The sequence below is a fragment of the Hemitrygon akajei genome, unplaced genomic scaffold, assembly GCF_048418815.1.
Source record: "Hemitrygon akajei unplaced genomic scaffold, sHemAka1.3 Scf000043, whole genome shotgun sequence".
NCBI lineage: Eukaryota > Metazoa > Chordata > Chondrichthyes > Myliobatiformes > Dasyatidae > Hemitrygon > Hemitrygon akajei.
The window spans coordinates 6,433,428-6,454,472 of record NW_027331929.1 but is presented as its reverse complement, the minus strand read 5'-3'; positions in this window follow the sequence as shown (position 1 = coordinate 6,454,472).

The following is a 21,045-nucleotide window of genomic DNA, read 5'->3' as shown; positions in this document are numbered from 1 at the left end:
GAGATTCACTCTGTGTCTGACCCCGGGTATGTGTGATGGGATGGTGTGGAGGGAGCTTCACTCTGTGTCTGACCCCGGGAGTGTGTGATGGGATGGTGTGGACGGAGATTCACTCTGTGTCTGGCCCCTTGAGTGTGTGAAGGGACGGTGTGGAGGGAGATTCACACTGTGTCTGACCTCGGGAGTGTGTGATGGGACGGTGTGGAGGGAGATTCACTCTGTGTCTGACCCCGTGAGTGTGTGCTGGGACGGTGTGGAGGGAGATTCACACTGTGTCTGACCCCGGGAGTGTGTGATGGGACGGTGTGGAGGGAGATTCACTCTGTGTCTGATCTCGGGATTGTGTGATGGGACGGTGTGGAGGGAGATTCACTCTGTGTCTCTTCGTTAGGGCGTGTGATTTGACAGTGAGCTTCGTGCAGTCTGAACCCATGAGTGTGTGATGGGGCCGTGGAGCGAGAGAGAGCTTTTCTCTGTGTCTGACCCCGAGTAGTTATGATGTAATAGCATACGGGAGATCCCCTCTAAGTTACTCCTGGATTATGTGATGGAACGATGTCGAAGGAGCTTCCCTTAGTGTCTGGCAACGGTTTGCGTGATTGGAAATCGCGGAGGGAGCTACATCCTGTGATAGGAATTTGGAAAGGAGCTTGTAACTGACTCCTGAAGTTTGTGATGGGACGGTGTTGAGGGAGCTACACCTCGTGACGGGTCCCGCGACTGTGCCGTGACGAGAGTTTCAATTTGAGTCTAACAGCAGGACGGTGTGATTGAACGGTGCGAAGGAACTTCAGTTTGATTCTGACGATGAGAACGCCTGACAGGGGGGTGTGAGAATAGCTTGTATTTAATCCCGGGAACGTATAATTGAACAGCTTCGAGTGAGTCTCACTCTGTGTCTGACCCCTGGAGTGTGTGATGGGACAGTGTGGACTGAGCTTTGCTCTATGTCTGACACAGTGTGTTTGCGATAGGATGCTATGCAGGGAGCATCACTCTGTGTCTGACCCCAGGAATGAGCATTGGCAGAGTGAGGAGGACACTTCACTCTGTCTTTTAGCAGAAGTGTCGACAGATGTCGACACAGATCGCATACAGTTGACCGGACATGGGGCACCCTAGACGTACTGCTCTTCTGAAGGGAATGGTCGCTGTCTGTGATCCAATGATCTTAACAAGGCATTCTGCGACAGAGTATCGGAGCCGAACACCGGCCACAAAGTGTGGTCCGAGCCCAAAGGCCCGCAGAGTGCCCACCAGGAAACTGTGGTCTACCTGGTCAAACACTTTCTATTGGTCAAGAGAAAGAAACGCTGCCGGGGACCCAGTCTCCTATTTCAGTTTGATCAGGTCCCGTAGTAGGTGGACATTGTCCTGGATGGAGCGGCCCGGGACGGTGTAAGATTGGTCAGGATGAATCACCTGTCTCCGTACTGACCCAAGAGTGTTGGTCATTGCCCTGGCGAAGATCATGTAGTCTGCGCACAAGTGGGAGACCGGGCTTCAGTTCGTTAGGAGGCGGAGGTCTCCCTTCTTGGGCAGTAGGACCACAACAGCTCTCCGCCATGAGAGGGGCATTTCCCCAGTGGCTAGGATCTTCCCGAGAACAAGGCTGTAATCATCCCCCGGGACATCCCAAAAAACCTGATATAACTCTGCAGTCAGACCATCTAAGCCAGGGACTTACCCCTCCGGAGTTGCCGAAGGGCAGTTGACAGCTTCTTCCGAGTGAGGGGAGGGTCCAGACGCGCTGTGTCTTCTGGGCTGACCTTAGGCAAAATTCGCAGACCTCATTGCACGCCTCTTCATTTGACTGATCTGGTGGGAATAAAGTCCGATAGAATGAGCGGACTTCTTTGTTAATTTCATCAGGGTCCATGATGGAGGAGCCATCAGCAGCCAGTAGCTCCACCAGCTGTTTTTGAACTCCCTGCCACTTCTCCAACGAGTAGAAGAAGGGTGAGCCGCTGTCCAAATATTGCAGCATTTGGATCCGCGACCTCACATATGCACCTCGGGACTGCTGAAGCTGCAGATTCCTTAGTACGTCCTTCTTCTCCTGGTATTCCTGCCATAGCTGTTGGACTCCAGCGGCCGGACCAAGACGGGACTCTAGGTCAAGCAACGTTCTCTCAAGTCGCTCAATCTCAGAGCCCTGCCTCTTTGTCGACCCCCTTGTTTACTCCCAACATAAAAACCGGATGTAAGCAAAGCCCCCATCCCACCACAGACGTAGGGAGCGGAACTCTGTCCGTCTCTTTCTCCAGGTGGCCCAGAACGCACGGAACGAATCATGGAATCGGCAGTACTCCAGCAGCTGGTTGTTAAAGTGCCAATACCCAGATCCCACACGAGGGTGCAGACGAGTAAATTCCATTCACACAAGGTGATGATCCGAGCACGACATCGGCTGCATGGAGGACGCCGACGCGCGGGAGATATAAGCCCGAGTGATATACAGGCGGTCCATCCGGGAACATCCCAGTCTAGATCTTCTCGAGAAGGCGCTAGAATCGGGGTGAAGATTCCGCCAGCTGTCCCCCAAGTCAAAGGAGCCGACTAGCTCCTTTAACTTTTTCGCCGATGGTGGGTCGCGTTGGAGGCCCGAGCGGCCCTCCGCCTCGAGGATGCAGTTGAAAACTCCCCCGAGGACGACGCAGTCCCCAGTATCGATGGAACTCAGCAAGGTGGACAGCTGACAGAATAGGCGCGTCTGCAGCACACCGCGCCTCGGAGAATACACGTTGATAAAATGCAGCGGTACTCCATCGAGGCGCACAGCCAGGTGGAGCAGACGGCCGGGCACAACATCCTGGACTCCTACGATTTCTGGCCGTTAAGTTTGGGGCCAACAGGATCGCCACCCCGCTAGAGTAGGCGCTAAGGTAACTCATGTAGACCCTGCCCTGCCAACCCAGGAGCCAAGCGGACTCGTCCCCCGGAGTGGTATGGGTTTCCTGCAGGAAGCTCACCGTATATCGTCCATCCGTGAGGACTGAGAGATTGTTATATCTGCGTAGAGAGCCCCTACTAACATTTATATTAAGACTCGCTATGGTCACTTTCATGTCGAGAGCACAGTAGGCCTCAGCGCCACTACCCTTCCCGCTGAGAGCGGAGGCGCTCTCAACCACACTATCCCGAAGAAAACCAAGAATATTATTTTCTTTCCGGGCCCGACTGCTACCATCGCTACCCTGTGACCCACCATTTCCCGAAGGAGCGAGACTGCTTTCCACCCTGATGTCCCTCACCAGGTCATCCAGAAAGGATTTCAGCTGCCGTCTGTCATTCCCCGACGCAACATTCCTGTTCCCCTTCCCCATCCTTCTGAGGATGACTCGCAGGGACTTCACCAGCCTCGGTATGCTAGACCAGCGAAGCGAGGCTAGTTTAGGCCGATGCTTTGCACCCTCAGAGGACTGAATGAACTCTCTGATCTCCTCCACAGGTAACAATGGGGATTTCTCAGGAGAGGTGAGAATGTCCATTGTCCCGCTATCAAATGAGTCTCCCTTCAACCCCTCTCTGCAGATACCTTCCTCCTAGAAGGTGGCTGCACTTGCAACCCACACTGCGCATCGGGTACCTCACTCATACATGCCCGCTCCACCATCGCATCAGTCTTATCCACAGATACGACGATGGAGGGATAATCCCGAGGGACTCCCTGCAGGCAATTAGTTGATGGGGTCGGCATGCAGGCTATATCAACCTCCCCAGGAGACAGGTATGAGGTGGACCCCAGCAGCTCTGGTCCAAGGGATTCACCGGCAGGCTGATGCTGACAATGAGAGAGCTTGGTCTCCTTTCCGCCCATATTAGTTAATACACTTGCCTCCAGGGAGGCGCTTACTACAGGGTCCTGGTTGGAGGGCTCCATGTCTGCCTTAGTTGTGCAAACAGGGCTAGCACGAGCTTTCTGCACAACCACACCACCTACCACAGGACTGGTGGCTACATCTGTGGATTCAGGGTTGGACACAACCTCCACCCGGATTCCTACCCCTTTCTGGGACTCCCCCGCATCTGCAATCCTTGCCCTCCTGGGGGAACATTCCCTTCTGCTCTTCAAGCCGGAAGAGCACACAGGTGCGGGATTCACCGACGGAGCGGTAATCCCCGCTTCCATCCCACCCGTCTAACTGTACAGTTCCCCGAGCCTTCCGTTCCACTTCAGGGCAGATGGGAGTGAGCTCTGCTTTCTCGGGGGCTGACTTCTTAAGGTATTTGGATTTCTTCTTCACTTTCTTGCCCCCTACAGGCTCCACCCCGTCCCACGCCTGAACCTCCCTGCACGTAGCCTCAAGATCACCCGACTGAACCACAGAGGTAGGAGCAGGGACTGAAACAGACTTAGGAATAGTGGCAGGGGCAGGAACAGGGGCAGGCGCAGGTGTAGGCGCAGGAATGGGATCAGGGACAGAGGTAGCTGGGGCACTGGTTCCCGAAGTGGTCTCCCTAGGTTTTCGAATGTTAGGACTCTGAAAGTGCCCCAACCTCCCAGCCCACATGACACCGTAGGCGCTCAGAGCTCCAATACACCTGATAGTCTACCCCCTCGTGCCGGACAGTAATCCGGCCCTCACTGTCATCCTCTCTTTCCAGTTGCATGAATACCTGACGCCGGAAAGAGATTACAGTATGTAATACCTCAAATTGTGCCTGATTTTATTTCTGACCTTACTTGCCCCAAGCGTGCTAGTGTGGGAAATAGGTCCTCGTTGGTGATGGAGGGGTTAACCGTGACCGAGGGTGTTGCGTTGTGTGGGATTTGTCACGAGCTCCATCTGTCAAAAGGTATTTTCCACCGTGATCCCCCTACTGAGAGCCCTATGCACCAACTTATCATTCCTCAGATAAAATACTGCCTTCCCGAAATCTTTCTCGATGGCCAAAATGCCATCCCTCCCCAACAAGTCCTCCATGGCCTCCCCGCATCTACTCAGGGTAATTTCAGGACGCAAAATGCACTGCACCGCGCGTTCCACTTTCACCGAACGAAATAGGGCTTTGTCCGAGGCTGGAGCGGCAGCCGCCTTTGCATAACTCCCCGAAGGCCTGCGACTCCCTGGAGTCCGGTCCGGCATGTTGCCGCTGTGTCCGAATCGAGAATGATATGCCGGTGCTGGTTATAAAATTCCAGAGCGAGTTGAGTGACTGGCCGGAGAGTTTGTACTCAACAGCACCTTGCTGGCCCGGCGCCAGAAATTCCAAAGACGGGAAAAGCTCCGTCGGTCCACCAGAACTACCAGGCCGTGAAAGGTCGATACGTCTCAAACGATGCTTCGGCTCCTACACCGAACGAGGGTCACGACGGTGAAGGTGGAAGGAGGTAGTCCCGATGTCAGTGGGGGAACAACGGTGTTTGCCTCCAGTTTTTGGAGCGATCCGGCTTCCTTCAGAGCTGCCAGCAGCCACAGCTGGGTGCTACGCAGTTGGCAGCCGTCAACGAAGCCAGTCCAAACTGGCAGAAAAACTCCAAAGGAAGCTTCCACACTAACCCAGCCGCTCCCATAAATGTCCAAGAGACGTTTCGAGCCATCTACAAAGTATCTCACGAACTTAAAACAGCAGTTTTTCTTCGATTTCTCCCAGCTCATTCAGGACAGTTCCACTCTGTATCTGACCCCGGGACTATGCGATGTGACCGGGTAGAGGGAGCTTCACTTTGTGTCTGACGCCGGGTGTGTGTGCTGGGAGAGTTTCGAGGGAGCTTCACTCTGTGTCTGACCCCGGGAGTGTGTGATGGGACGGTGTGGAGGGAGATTCACTCTGTGTCTGACACCGGGAGTGTGTGATGGGACGGTGCGGAGGGAGATTCATTGTGTCTGACCCCGGGAGTGTGTGATGGGACGGTTTGGAGGGGGATTCACTCTGTGACTGACCCCGGGAGTGTGTGATGGGACGATGTGGGGGGAGATTCACTCTGCGTCTGACCCCGGGATTGTGTGATGTGATGATGGTGGGGGGTGGGAGATTCAGTCTGTAACTATTCCCAGCAGTGTGTGACTGGATGGCGTGTAGGGATCAATATTCTATGTCTGTCTTCCGGCGGATGCAATAGACGGAGGTAGGGGATTCACTGTTACTTGTTCGGAATTTCCAGCGAAAATGTGTCAAGGGACCGGTGATGAGGGTATTTCATTCTTTATTTGACCAGATCTGTGTGATGGGACGGTGAGGAGGGATCCCTGTCCTGTGTCTAACACACAGCGGATGTAATGGACGGCACGCAGGGAGATTCACTGTTCCTTGTTCCTAATTTCCAGAGCAAGCGTGTTCCCAGGACTGGATTAAAAATGAAGACAGGTGCTACTTTATATCCATATTCAATATTTCCTACGATGAGGCGAAGCAGTATTGTTCGAACTCTGATTCCAAACTTCTTGAAATAAATTCAGCAGATGAAGAGGTACGTGTCAGATCGACGGAAGATATATCCACACCAGAGTGAATCTCCATCCACACCGTCCAATCACACACTCCCGGGGTCAGACTCAGAGTGAATCTCCTCCACACCGTCCCATCACCTATTTCCTGGGTCAGACACAGAGTGCAGCCCCCCTCCGCACCCTCACCTCACAAACTCCCGTCGTCGGACACAGAGAGCTCCCTCCACACTGTCTCATCACACTCTCCCGGGGTCAGACACAGAGTGAAGCTCATTCCACATCGTCCCAACACACACTCCCGGGATCAGGCAAAGAATGAATCTCCCTCCACACCGTCCCATCACACACACCCGGGGTCAGACACAGAGTGAAGCTTCTTCAACACCATCCCTTCACATTCTCTTGGGGTCAGACATAAAGGGACGCTCGTTAAATTTTGCTCGAATTAAATCATTAATGATTGCAATTTAATTTCACAGAATTTTGTTGACAAAGCAGTCCGCTACCGGGGCAGTTCATACTGGATTGGAAAATGCAAAGACGGGTGAGATTTGGGATCTTGCAGGTTTCTGTGAAGAAAGTGGGTCGTCGGATTGATACAGGCTGCGAGAAGCGAGTGGGCAGTGGAATTATTTTGGGGCCCGGCACTGGCTGCGGGAAGGTTGCGAGCAGTGAGATTAGTTTGTGGTCAGACACGGGTTGATAAAGGGAGTGGGCATGGGTATAAGTTTGCTGACTGACAAGGGCTGTGGGGAGAGTGTGTGCAATCGGGGCATTTTGGAGACAGAGAAAGTTCTGCGGTGAGAGAATGGGCAATTGGATTTGTTTGGGGATCGACACGAGCTGTTGGTAGAGAGTGCGAAGAAACATTAATATAACCATATAACAATTAAAGCCCGGATACAGCCAATCTATCCCTTCTAGTCCGTGCCGAAAGCTTACTCTCACCTCGTTCCACCTACCTGTACTCATCCCATATCCCTCCATACCATTCCTGTCCATATACCTATCTATTATTTTAATTACAAAATCGAAACTTCCTCTACTACTTCTACAGGAAGCTCGTTCCACACAGCTACCACTCTCTGAGTAAAGTATTTCCCCCTCCTGTTGCCCTTAAAATTTTGCCCCTTAACTCTCAACATGTCCTCTTGTTTGAATCTCACCTATTTTCAATGGAAATAAGCCTATCTACGTCAACTCTTTATATCCCATCATAATTTTAAATACCTCTATTAAGTCCCCCATCAACTTTGTACGCTCCAAAGATTAAGGCCTAACTTGTTCAACCTTTCTCTGTAACTTAGGTGCTGAAACCCAGGAAACATTCCTCTGTACTCTATCTATTTTGTTGATTTCTTTCCAATAATTAGGTGACCAGAGTTGTACATAAAACTCCAAATTTGGCCTCACCAATGCCGTGTACAATTTTAACATTACATCCCAACTCCTGTACTCAATGCTCTGATTTGTGAAGTCCAGCATACCAAAAGCTTTCTTCACCACCTTATCCACATGAGATTCCACCTTCAGGGAACTATGCACCATTATTCCTGTTTCACTCTGTTCTGCTGCATTCCTCAATGCCCTACCATTTACCATGTATGTCCTATTTGTATTATTCCTAACAAAATGTATCACCTCACACTTATCAGCATTAAACTCCATCTGCCATCTTCCAGCTCACTCTTCCAGCTGGCCTAAATCTCTCTGCAAGCTTTGAAAACCTACTTTATTACCCAAAACGACACCTATCTTAGTATCATCTGCATATTTACTAATCCAATTTACCACCCCATCATCCAGATCATTAATGTATATGACAAAAAAAACATTGGACCCAGTACAGATCCCTGAGGCACCCCGCTAGTCACCGGCCTCCATCCCGATAAACAATTATCCACCACTACTCTCTGGCATCTCCCATCCAGTTAGGAATCCATTTTACTGCTTCAATATTAATACCTAACGATTGAACGTTACTATCTAACCCTCCTTGCGGAACCTTGTCAAATGCCTCACTGAAGTCCATATAGACAATATTCACTGCTGCACCATCGTCATCTTTCCTAGTATCCTCTTCAAAAAACTCAGTAAGATTTGTCAAACATGACCAAACACACACAAATACATGTTAACTGCTCCTAATCAGACCCTGTATATCTATCAAACACTAGGAAATAAGCAGATGCTGGAAATTCAAACAATGCACACATGGCCTCATGTATGGACATATCTAGATGGGAATGAGAGGCAGAGTTGAAGTGGGTGGCAAACTTGAGGTCCTGTCTATTGTGACTGGACCTGTCTATTGTGTCCTAATCTGCGTCGGGTCTCGCCGGTTGCCACCCTCCTCAAATCTGCCTCTCATTGCCATCTAGATATGTCCATACATGGTCTCCTCTACTGCCATGATGAGTCCAAACTCAGGTTGGAGGAGTAACCCCTCATCTACTGTCTGGGTAGCCTCCAGCCTGGTGGTATGAACATTGAATTTTCCAATTTCCGGTAATACCCTCCCCCTCCCCCTTCCCCTATCCCAGGTCCCTCTCTGCCTTTCTCCCCCTTCAACTTTCTGTTTCTTTATCTCTACAGTTCTTTCATGCTTATCCCCTCCCCCTCCCCCCTTTATCTTTCCTCTGATTGGTTTTCCACCTGGCGCCTCTAGTCCCTACCCCCTCCCGTGTGTCTAGTACTGGGCTTCGGCCCTCTCTCCCCCCTTCCCATTCCTGATGAATGGTCTCGGCCCGAAACGTAGGCTACTCTTTTCTCACGGATGCTGCCTGACCTGCTGAGTTCTTCCAACGTTGTGTATGTACTCCACAAATACACAATCGATCAGCTCCTGCCACCATGTTTCACTAATTGCTACAACATCATATTTCCAGTTATCAATCCAAGCTCTAAGATCATCCACCTTTCTTACAATGCTCCTAGCATTAAAATAGATGTATTTATGAAACTCTCCACAACTTCCTCTCTGTTTATCCCTAACGGTACAAACAACTTTATTATATTTTTCTTCCTTCTCCCCTACATCTTCGGTCTGAGCGCACCCCTTCTCTATCACCTGCTTATCCTCCCTCACACACTGTCTACTAGCTTTCTCTATTTGTGAACCAAACTCCTCTCCCCTAGTCTCTTCAATTTGATTCCCCCCACCCCCCAACCATTCTAGATTAAAAACTCCCCGAAGCCTTAGCCAGGTTATTTGTCCCTCTAGAATTCAAGTGTAACCCGTCCTTTTTGTACAGGTCGCACCTGCCTCAAAAGAGGTCCCAGTAATCCATAAACTTGAATCTCTGCCCCCTGGTGCAAACCTTCCGCCACGCATTTATCCTCCATCTCATTCCGTTCCATCTCTCACTGTCGCCAGGCACAGACAGTAATCCCGAGATTACTACCTTTGCACTCCTTCTTCTCAACTCCCTTCCTAACTCCCTATATTCTCCTTTCCGGACCACTTCCCTTTTTCCTACCTATGTCATTGGAACCTATACGTACCACGTCCTCTAGCTCCTCACCCTCCCACTTCAGGATATCCTGGTCGCGATTAGAAACATCCCGGACCCTGGCACTAGAGAGGCAAACTACCATCCGGGTCTCATGACTGCGTCCACAGAATCGCCAATCTGACCGCTTAATTATCAAGTGCCCTATTTCTACTGCCTTACTCTTCCTTTCCCTACCCTTCTGAGCTACAGGGCCTGAGTCTGTGCTGCTGGCACCGCCACTGTCGTGTCCCCGAGGTAGTTTGCCCCCCAACAGTACTCAAAGAGGAGTACTTATTGTCTAGAGGTACAGCCACTGGTGTACCATTAGTACCTGGCTCTTCCCATTCCCGCTTCTAACCGTGACACACCTGTCTGCCTCCCGTGGCCCTGGTGTGACCGCCTTCCTGTAACTCATCTCTATCATATCCCCTCTTTCACTGACCAGACGAAGGTAATCGAGCTGCAGCTCCAGTTCCCTAACACGGTCCCTTGGGAGCTGCAGCTCGGCGCACCTGGCGCAGATGTGGACGTCCGGGAGGATGGGAGTCTCCAGGACCTCCCACATCCGACACCGAGAACAACAAATTGCCTTCACACTTTCCTCAAATAACAGGAAAAATTAAAAAAAAAAACAGATCTTTCCTTGCCTTGCCCCTTTCAGCCTAAGCCCGTTGAGCCAAAGCCCTGAAGCCTTCTCTTTGTTCTCGGCTCAGTCCGCTGCCCGCAAAACGACTGCCCGCTGTATACGGCTGCGTTCCTTTTAAATCTCCCCCTCTTCACTGTCCGACGTCACAAGCCTGCGCAGTCCAGCTTCTCTTAACTCCGATGAGAAGATGAAAAATCAAAATGGCTTCCGCCTCACTTCCGTTCAGATCCTCAGACTTCCTTCTCCAAATGTGGGAACTGACATGGGCTGTGGGAAGAGAGTGCGAAGTGGGAGTCTTTTGGTGGTTGACACAGATATTCACGGAGAAATCTAGGCAGTGGGATTATTTTGGGAACTGCAACGGGGCATTGGCTTGAGAGTGGGAAGTGAAAGTATTTTCAGGAATGGCACGGGAACGTGAGGAGAGTGTGCAGCTATGGAGCTCTTTTGGGAAATGCCCCAAGTTTTCGGAGAGAGTGAGGCAGTGGGAACACTTTCGGGCCTGACACATGTCTGTGGGGAGAGAATGAGGGAGTGGTGTACTTTGGGGACAGACACAGATCTGTGGGGCGAGAATGGTTCAGTGGGAGTACTCTGGGGACTGAGACACGTCCGTGGGGAGAGCATGGGAAGCGGGAGATGTTTTGGTGATTGACACAGGTCTCTAAGAAGAGGGTTGTGGGATTATTTAGGGGACCTGCACGGGGCTGTGTGGAGACAGTCAGGCAGTGGGTGTAGTTTGGACTGACACTGATCAGTGTTTGGACTGACACTGGTGAGTGTGAGTACCTAGGCAGAAAACACAGCCTGTGGGGAGACAGTAAAGAAGTGGGAGCATTGAGGACTGACGTGGGGCCTTGGAAGACACTGGCGCTGTGGGAATATTTTGGGGACTGACACGGTCCTGTGAGGAGAAGGTTGGGTACTGTTATTATTCTGGTGTCTGACACCGATCTGTGGGTAGAGAGTGGGGCAAGCGATTACTTTAATGACGTTAATGACTGACACAGGGCTGCAGGGATAGAGTGGGTCAGTGGGAGTATTCTGGTGGCTGAAACAGTGCTGTGATGGGAAAGTGGGGTTGTGGGAGATGTTGGGGTGCCACAGGTCAATGGCGAGGGAGGGTATCAGTGGATTTGGGGACTGACCGCTGAAGGTGCGATGAAATTGTTTACCCCTCTTTGATAGGAATGTGGCTTCGTATGTCGTGTACTATATGAACGCTGGAGATTTCAATTGCGGTGTATGTACTTGGCAGAGTCGGGGTAAACCTTGTAGTCAGGTTCTTAAGCGTTTCATCTGTGAGAAGTCTGCACCTTTGTGCCCAGATATTTCTGAAAAGATCCAAGATCTCTGTCAACAACCAGTGGGACCGACTTGAATATAATGATAAAACCCTCTTTCTCCCCATTTCTCTTAATCACTCGGACTACCCTTTCCGCGCCGCTGCCCCTCACCCTTACCCTATTCTCCACCTTCCTTCTATCGCAATCTTACTCACTATCTTGCCCTCTGTTTACCCTTGTCCCTCTAAAGTTTCTCTCTCATCCCACTCCATTCCCGCTTCCTCTGTTTCATCCCCAATTTCCTCACCCCGCTTTCTTGCCTCCTCTCCCCCAATGCCCCCTTCTGTTTCAGGTCTCTCCCTCCATTATCTACTCTGTCTTTACCCACTCTCCCTATCGCACTGTCTCTCTATTATCTAACCCAGCTCGCTCCCCGCTGTGACTTTCGCTACTCTCACCTCAATCATGTGTGTTAATGTTCTCGATACCCCAGTCCTGGGGAAATAGAGTGCACGCATTCGCCTTATCTGTGTCCCTCGTGATGTTGTACACCTCTGTAAGGTCACCGAAAAAAGTCTCAGAATTCCCAACCTCGCTCCATATATCAGCCCCTCCTGTCCCGGCAGCATCCTCGGAAATCTCCCTCTGCAATCTTTCCAGTTCGTTGAGATTTTTCTCAGATCAAGGCAAGCAGAACTGAACTCCATACTCCAAGTGCGGCCTGACCGACGTCATCTGCAACTGCTACGTGACCTCCGACCCCCGTACTCAGTGTCCTGACTGATGAAGGCCAGCGTGTCAAATGTCCTGTCCACCTGGATCGCATCTTTTCTACCGGATTCACGGTCTGTTTTATTATCTGTGACTTAGACCACCTGAGATTTGTTCTTTTGAAGAATCAGTAGGCCGCAAATATGTAAAATCAATGTCAAATGCAAAAAGCTAATAAATGCCGCAAAATGTGGAGGTGGTGCTCATGTGTTCAAGAATATGCTGGCGGAGGGGAAGAAGGTGTTCCTGGTTCATTGAGTTTTCAGTCTCCTGTTCGTCGTCAACCCCCCTCCCCAGCCGACCATCCTCGTCACTGTCAGCCAGGAAGTCCCCTACAGCCCTCCCCGATTCCGCCACCGCCATTTTCTTCTGCACGCCCTGTCTCCATCACCCCTCCGTCCCCTACACTCCGTGCCGTCTCCGTAATCTCCTCCTTCCCCAACTCCTCTCCCCGTCTCCCTGACCCGCTCCAACCACTGCAGGTCCTCCACGGTTCCATTAACCCTCTCCCTCCTGTACACGTCTCCGTCTCTCTGTTCATATGGAGGACGGAATGAGGTGACGTCCGGTGTTACACCAGTCTCCTTCCACCGGATATCGATCTCACGGTTCTTAGCCTCTGCCTTGTTCTGTGTGAACAGGCCGATCGTTTGGTTCGATAAAACTTCATCCCAGTGATTGCTATCTCACCACCATGTCCGTGTTCCCACCAAAACCACAGCCTCTTGCAATTCCCTCCTGTTCCCGCAACACCCTCTGAACACGAACGCATGCACATTCTCCGAGCCTGCACACAATTCAAGAGGACCTGAACGGCGGAGTTCTGGGGATTGGTGATCGGGAAGGAGCTTCGGAAAATCTGAGTTTCTGAAGGGATCCGGGGGAGTAAGCTTCAATTTGTTTCTGAACCCGTTTGTGTGCGATAGGACGGTCCGGAGAATGCGTCACCCAGTGTCTAACTTCAGGAGCACGTGGTGCGACTGTGTGGAGGGAGTTTCACTCTGTGCCTGACCCCGGGATTATGTGATGGATCAGTGTGGATGGAGCTCCACGGTGTCTGAACCCGAGAGTGTGTGATGGGATGGTGTGGAGGGAGCTTTATTCAGTCTGACCCCGGAAGTGTGTGCTATGAAGGCACGGAGGGAGATGCACTCTGTTTCAGTCCCCGGGAGTCTATGATGAGGGGCGGAGGGATATTCAGTCTGTATTTGAACCCAGGAGTGTTGGATGGGACGCTGTGCAGAGATTTTCACTCACTGTTTCTGTGTGTGTGTGTGTGTGTGTGTGTGTGTGTGTGTGTGTGTGTGTGTGTGTGTGTGTGTGTGTGTGTGTGTGTGTGTGTGTGTGTGTGTGTGAGAGAGATGAACCAAATAAAAGGAAAAGTGGCGGGAAATTTGATTTGAGTGGAAGTCAGAGGTTTTAAAGGTGGAAGTGAGGAATGAGAAAGGTATGAACTCGTTCATGGGGCTTCATTATCGACTACCGAACAGTCCTGGGGATTTAGAGGAACAAACCTGTGGAGAGTTCGGAGTCTGTTGTAAGAGACATCAGGTTGTGACATTGGGTGATTTTAACATTCTTGATATTGACTGTGAGACTCATACTGTGGAAGGACCACTGGGATAGTTTTCTTAATCAGTTAGGAAACGTTCCTTAATCAGTAGATAGAAAGTCCCAATTAGAGAGTGCAATACTTGATCTCATCCTATCGAATAGGACACGCCAGGGGACAGAAGTTTGTGTCGGTGATCACTTTGCATCTAGTGATGAGAGTGCCATTAGATACAAGGTAATTATGTAAAAGGAAAGGTGTAACGTCGAGTTAAGTTTCGTTTTGAGGTTTATAACAATACGAGACGCCAGTAGACCAGATAGCTTGTATCTTTTTCCCCCAGGATGGAAATCTCTAATAACAGAGGACCTGCATTAAGGTGAGAGAGGGTATGTTCAAGGGAGATGAGTTTGGCAAGTTTTTGTTTTCACAGAGATTGGGGGGTGTTTGGAAAGTGCTGGCAGCGCTGGCTGTGGAGGGAAATCCATAGAGGAGTTTAAGTGCCTCTTTATCAGGCACGCGGGTGGGCAGAGAATTGTGGGAGTCGGATGTTATGTCGGCAGAAGGAAATCAGTTTAAGTGGTATATCACAACTCTCGGGCCGAAGGGTTTGCTCTGTCGTGTGATTTACGTTCTCTGCTGTGCAGAAAGAGCAGAGTGATTTCAGCTCATCGGGTGGGAGGAGCAGGGGGTTGGGTAGAACAAGGAACTTGACGAATTATCGGCAATCAGAGGGAACGCCCAATTCGCTGAAGGCAAAGGCCGTGGAAAAGACACACAGCGACACAATCTTCAAAGGAACACTGGAAAACCCCTTACAGTGTTTCTGTGTCACCGACACAACCCTCTTCGTGATACCAACATGCCCCTCATGGTCACACCCACTCACTGACAGACCCTGCACTGCAACAGGGAAACATCCTCGCTGTGTTCATAACACCCTCCCTCCACAATACCCCTCCCCGTATCCGTAAAACACTCCCTCTCCTTCACTACTCATCGTCCCCGTCACACATTCCCTCCACTACACCACTCCCGTCACCGTTATCCGTTTCTCCCTTAGAAGCTACCCCGTCTCCGGGACTCAGCCCCTGCCCTGCACACATTCTCCGTCTGGGTCATCCACAACATTCACTACACCCCTCCCCGTCCGCCTGACCCACCCCATCGCTTAAACCCGATCCCGTCTTCGTCAACCTCTCCTTCTCCTGCACTACTCCCTGTCTCTGTCACACACTCCTTACCCAAAACAAATTCACTTTCAGTCATCCTTCCCTCCGTTACAGGCTACCACGTCTCCGTGACACATTGGCCCTCTCCCCCCACCTCGCACACGTCCTTCCTCCCGTATCTCCCACCTTCCTGGCTCCGTTACCTCCTCAATCCCCTAACAAATACGTCGTCCCTCCGCTCTCCTCCCTCTCTGGGTTTACAGGCAATTGTGGGAGTATGACGGAGAGGAGACGTCTGGTGTTACACTACCACACCCTCACACCCTAAACCCGATAACGATCTTCTCTACATTCATTTTTATCACCGCCATCTTCTTTGACCAATTCCGTCTCCATCAACATTCTATCCCCTACACTCCTTGTCGTCTCCGTTATCTCCTCCTTTCAATCTCCTCGCCCCGTCCCCCTGACCCGCTCCGTCCCCTACACTCTCCACGGTTCCATCAACCCTCTTGCTCCTCAACACCCCTCGGTTCGTCTGGAATTCTGGGGAGGAAGGGGGAGAAGTGACATCTTGTGTTACAAAACCCAACCCCCTCCTCCGGATGTCGATCTCTCGGTTCTGATCCTTTTCACTGCTCTGTGTGGAGAAGCCTGTCATGCGGTTCCACACCACTTTCTTCCAGTGACCACTCTCCTCTCAACTTCCCCCACTTCTCTGCTCTTCCCTGCTCAACATCTGAACACAAACACACGCATATTCTCCGAGACAGACACACAATGAAGGACTACTGGAACGACGGAGTGCTGGGCGTGGTGAGAGGAAAGCAGCTTCTGAACCCGGAGTGTATGACGGAACCGGGGGAGGGAGCTTCAATCTGTGCCTGTCCCCTTGTCTGGGTGATGGGACGGTGTGGGGTGAATTTCGTTCATTGTTTGAATCTGTATCCGTGTGATGAACCGGAGCAGAGGAGGCGTACCTCGGAGTAAAGAGGTGGGCAATCGCAGCAGCCATTGTTAGAGTAAACAGTATTTGAAGTGAAAGATGGAGGGCTTATCAATTTGATGCTGTAAGGAGGAGAGTCCCCGGTGAGAGAAGGCACAAAACTGTTGGCAAATGTGTTTTTCATTTTATTAATTGTTTCGTTTATAATTACAGTTAGAAAGAGCAATAAGCATGCCTGACAGAAGAGTTGACTTCTTTCCTTGCGGGATGTGGGAGGGCATGGAGACCTCTGTAGTCGCTGACCTCTTCACCTGTAAGAAGGTAATCCAGCTGCACCTTCTGTCACTCTGCGTTACAGAGTTGGAACGAGAACTGGATGAACTCGGGATCATTCGGGAAGCTGAGCGGGTGATAGGGAGGACATATAGAGATGTATGTACTTACAGCCAAGGTGTATGATACAGGAATCTGGGTGTCAGACAGGAAGGTGAAAGGGGATGAACAGCCAGAACCAATGCAGAGACCCCTTGTGGCCAAACCGATCAATAACAGGTAGACCACGTTGGATACTTCTGGATGGGAGGAGAGAGGTGCAAATGACCAAGCAGAGGAAAGTCTCACGGTCAGGTCTCTGGCACTGACTATGGTTCTATGGCTCAGAAAGGAATGGGGTGAGATGTGGCGAGCTGTATCGATACAGTGTTCCTTGTTAGAGGAACAGAAAAGTGATACTGTGGACGAGAACGAGATTTCTCAATGGTATGTGGTCCCCAAAGTACAAGGATGTCGCTAGGAATGATGAGCGGTGAACAGATAGATGTGTACAAGATAACGAGAGGTACTTATCGCGTGGACAGTCAGACCCATTTTGTCAGAGCAGAACTGGATGGCACAAAAGCGCATTTATTTATGGTGCTTGGAAGTATGTACAGAGGAGTCGCCAGGATAAGTTTTTTTTACGTAGAGTGGTGAGTGCGTGGAATGGGATGCCGGCGGCGGTGGCGGAGGCGGATACGATAGGGTCTTTTGAGAGACTCCAGGCTGGCTGCATGGAGCTTGGAAAAATAGAGGCCTATGGGTAAACCCTGGGTCGTTCTAAGTTAGGGACATTGTTCAGAACAGATTTCCAGGCCTAAGGGCATGAATTGTGCTGCAGATTTTTCTATGTTTCTAAGTTGCCTATGTTATAGACACCAGTACATAGGGACGAAGAGGGAGCCGTTTCTGCAAACTTATGTATGTGCAGGTGTGGCCAAAAATAAAAAGAACTTTCAGTTTAACATTAGGGTTGGAATGAGAACTTCAGATGTGCCAATGAATACAGCCAGGACCTGGCTGTTAATTGCAATACCAACAGCTCCACGTGGCACAAAGCACACACAATATGTATAAAATAGAAAGACAGCAAGCATATGTAGATTATGAAGAAAATACATTCACGCATTATGTACACACACACACACACACACACACACACACACACACACACACACACACACACACACACACACACACACACACACACACACACACACACTCACTAACTCCGAGATTCACACACAATTCGAGAGTACCGCAAGGCCGATGTGCTGGCTATTGGTGGAGTGGGGAGACCGGGGGAGGGAGGGAGCTTCGCACTGTGAGTCCAATAGAGTGTACTGCGACGCTGAGGGAGGTACTTCACATGTCTGACGCCGGGAGTGTGATGAGATAATACTTAGGCTTTGGACAAGTTGTGATTTGGCAAAGATGTACTTGGTAATTTGGAGCCCAAGCGCTGTTTAACCTCATTGGAAAAGGGAACGGATTGTGTTGTGAATAGTGTGGTTTTGAAGGACAGAGGGACTTTAGTGTACAAGGCTTGGTAACACACACTCTGAATGGAACAGGGCGCCAGCGCCCTCAATGGAACTCTGCACAACGCTTACGGTGACACTGCCACACGCCCCACCGTGACGGTGACACGTCTTTCACCGTGACACCAATTTACCGGCACGCCCTTTCTCGTAGAACTGACACACTCCTCCCCGTCTCCATTATCCCCTTCCCTCCATAAACACCTCCGGTCTCCGTTTCCGTTTTATATAATTATAAAGCGTTTTACTGTCCTTTTCTTAAATGAGGGGAGTGTTGGTATCACGCTGAATATTGGGTCGTTGTAATGCTAAGGGGCCTGTCAGTACCACAGTGTGTGGTGTGTTGGTATCACGGTGAAGGGTGGTTCGGGGTATTGTTGGGAATGTGTCGCTGTTATTGTGACTGTATTTTTCCTCTGTTGTTTAGTCGTGTGACCGGTGTTGAACTCTTCATGAATCCTCCAGCAGATACTCGTGATACTGAGGTATCTGATAAAACGCAGATAAACAATCTGCTTGAGTCTGATCAGCCTCTCCCTGTGCGTCGTTCACTGCCCATGTCGTCTGTGAAAATTCGTTCCTTGTCTTTATCAATCCATCGTCATATTCCCTGATCCACCCCACACCTTCTCTTCCCGCCCTCTGAGTTCAGATCTATCTCTCTTCCCCTCCCGCAGAGCAGTGAAATGAGACAACAGAACAAAGGAGACCCTTCTGCCCGCAATCATGTGCTAAACCAAATAACTAAATCTTTTCTGTCTACGCAAAGTCGATCTCCCTCCATTCCCTGTACATCCACGCGCCTGTCAAAGAAGCACTTAAACACCTCTATCGATCTGTCTCACCCACAAATCCTGGCAGCACATTCCAGTCACACACGCTCTCTGTGTAAGCAAGACGTTGCCCATCACAGTTCCTATAAGCATATGCCCTCTCACCTTAAACTCTGCGGTATTCGACATTTCCATCCCAGGTAAGAAAGGTTCTCTCGTCTATCTCTGTCTCTCTAAATGATGTAGACCTCTATCTATTCTCCTCTCAGCCTACTCCGCTCCAGTAAAAAAAAATACCGGCAGTCTGGTCTACCTGTGTCTCTCGTAATTATATAGAAATTACCCCCAAGAAAATGGTCATTAATTTCTTATCCCTCATTTCCACCCATAAGGGCCTGATGTTGACGATTTCTCATGCCCTATCCTGACAGAGCACTGCGGTGACATTTTCTCTGCCCTGTAATGTTACCCCTCCTCCTTTAATTTATTCCACTTTTTGACGTCATAAACTGAAATTGAATTGAATTGAAATGAAATGAAATACTCTCGCCTGTAGAGGTCGAACCTTCCTTGGAAGAGAGCCCAATGATCCACATATCTGAAGCCCTGTTTCCGACCCTAACGCTTCATCCACCTGTTAAACTGTATATTCTTTCTACTTTTTTGACTACGCCAGCACATACAGAACCGTCTCCTTCTTCCTGCAGGTACCTTTAACGGTCGCATACCATTGAGTGACCTTGTTCTCGTCCGCAGTACCTTTTCTCTGTTCCCCCTAACAAAGAAAACCCTAGCGCTAGTCTGGCCTCAGTGGAATGGGTAGTGGTCCGGGACATCAAATTTACAGGTAAATTCCTGACCTCACTTTCTAGAACCACATCCCTATTCATACCGATGTCATTGGTACCTGTATGAACAATGACCTACGGTTGCCCACACACCAACTTAAGTATAATCGAGAAGGAAACTATGAATAAACGGCAAATATAAATATATATATATTTCCTCATTTTGATGCCAGTTTTCGCTCGCCTCTCCTCGCTGATGCATCGAAATGATAAAGGCTCAAATGACCAGTCCGATACTGTCCTCTCCAACAATGGCCGCTCCGCTTGCCGCTGCCTTGTGTTTGTTTCCACTTGCAGATGTATCCCGTTCCGTGATTGTTCGCTGCTCAAACCCCATCACTTCGGTAAAGTACAGTTTTCCATGCGCTCCGCAGAATGCGGGAGTTCCCATTTTCTCGTTCCCTGCCGCTGTCTGGAGTCTGACTAAACGCCGAACCATCGCCTCATACTCTAACGGAGTCAAAAACAGGTGAAACTCCCTCCGTCCCCCACTCACCCCTCTCATCAATACCCAGCACTTCGGCTTTCATTCGTCCCGAATTGTGTGTGCCTCTCGGGAACTGTGTATGTGTGTGACCCGATGGTTTGCTGAGGAAAGAGGCGGGGAGGCCGGAGTGTGAAGCCCACAGACAGAGTGCTCAGATTGCAGACTCTGGAGCGAGTGGTGTCGATCCACACGATCGGCCTGTGCATTCAGATCTGTGGAGAAACTCAGAACCGAGAGTTTAATAACCTGTGGAAGGGGTCAGGTGTAAACTCTACGATGTGGAGTTCTCTAGGGTATAGAGTTGATCACTGAACCAGCGGGGGGTAGGGGGGACTTAGTGGATGGAGTTAAGGGATGATGGAGAATGGCAGTTGTGCAGGCAAGGGCGTGAGTCAGGGAGATCGGAAGTGTTTATAGAGGGAAGGGCATAATGGAGACGGGGAGGAGTGTGTCAGTGCTACGAGGCGGAGCATGTCTTTGCACTGGTGTCACGATGAAAGACGTTTCGCCGTCACGGTGGGGCATGTGGCAGTGTCACCTGAAGCGTTTTTCAGTGTCCCATTGAGAGCACTGGCGCCTTCGGTCCCATTCACAGTGTGTGGACCCAAGCCTTGTACACCAAAGTCCCTCTCTCCTTCAGAACTTCTCATATTCGCAGCACATAACCTTTTCCAATGAGGTTATGCAGCACTTGAGCTCCAAATTGCCACGTACATCTTTGTCAGAACGCAGCCTGTCAAAAGCCTAAATATTATCGCGTCACACTCCCGGGGTCAGACATGTGAAGAACCTCCAGCACCATCGCAGCACACCCTACCG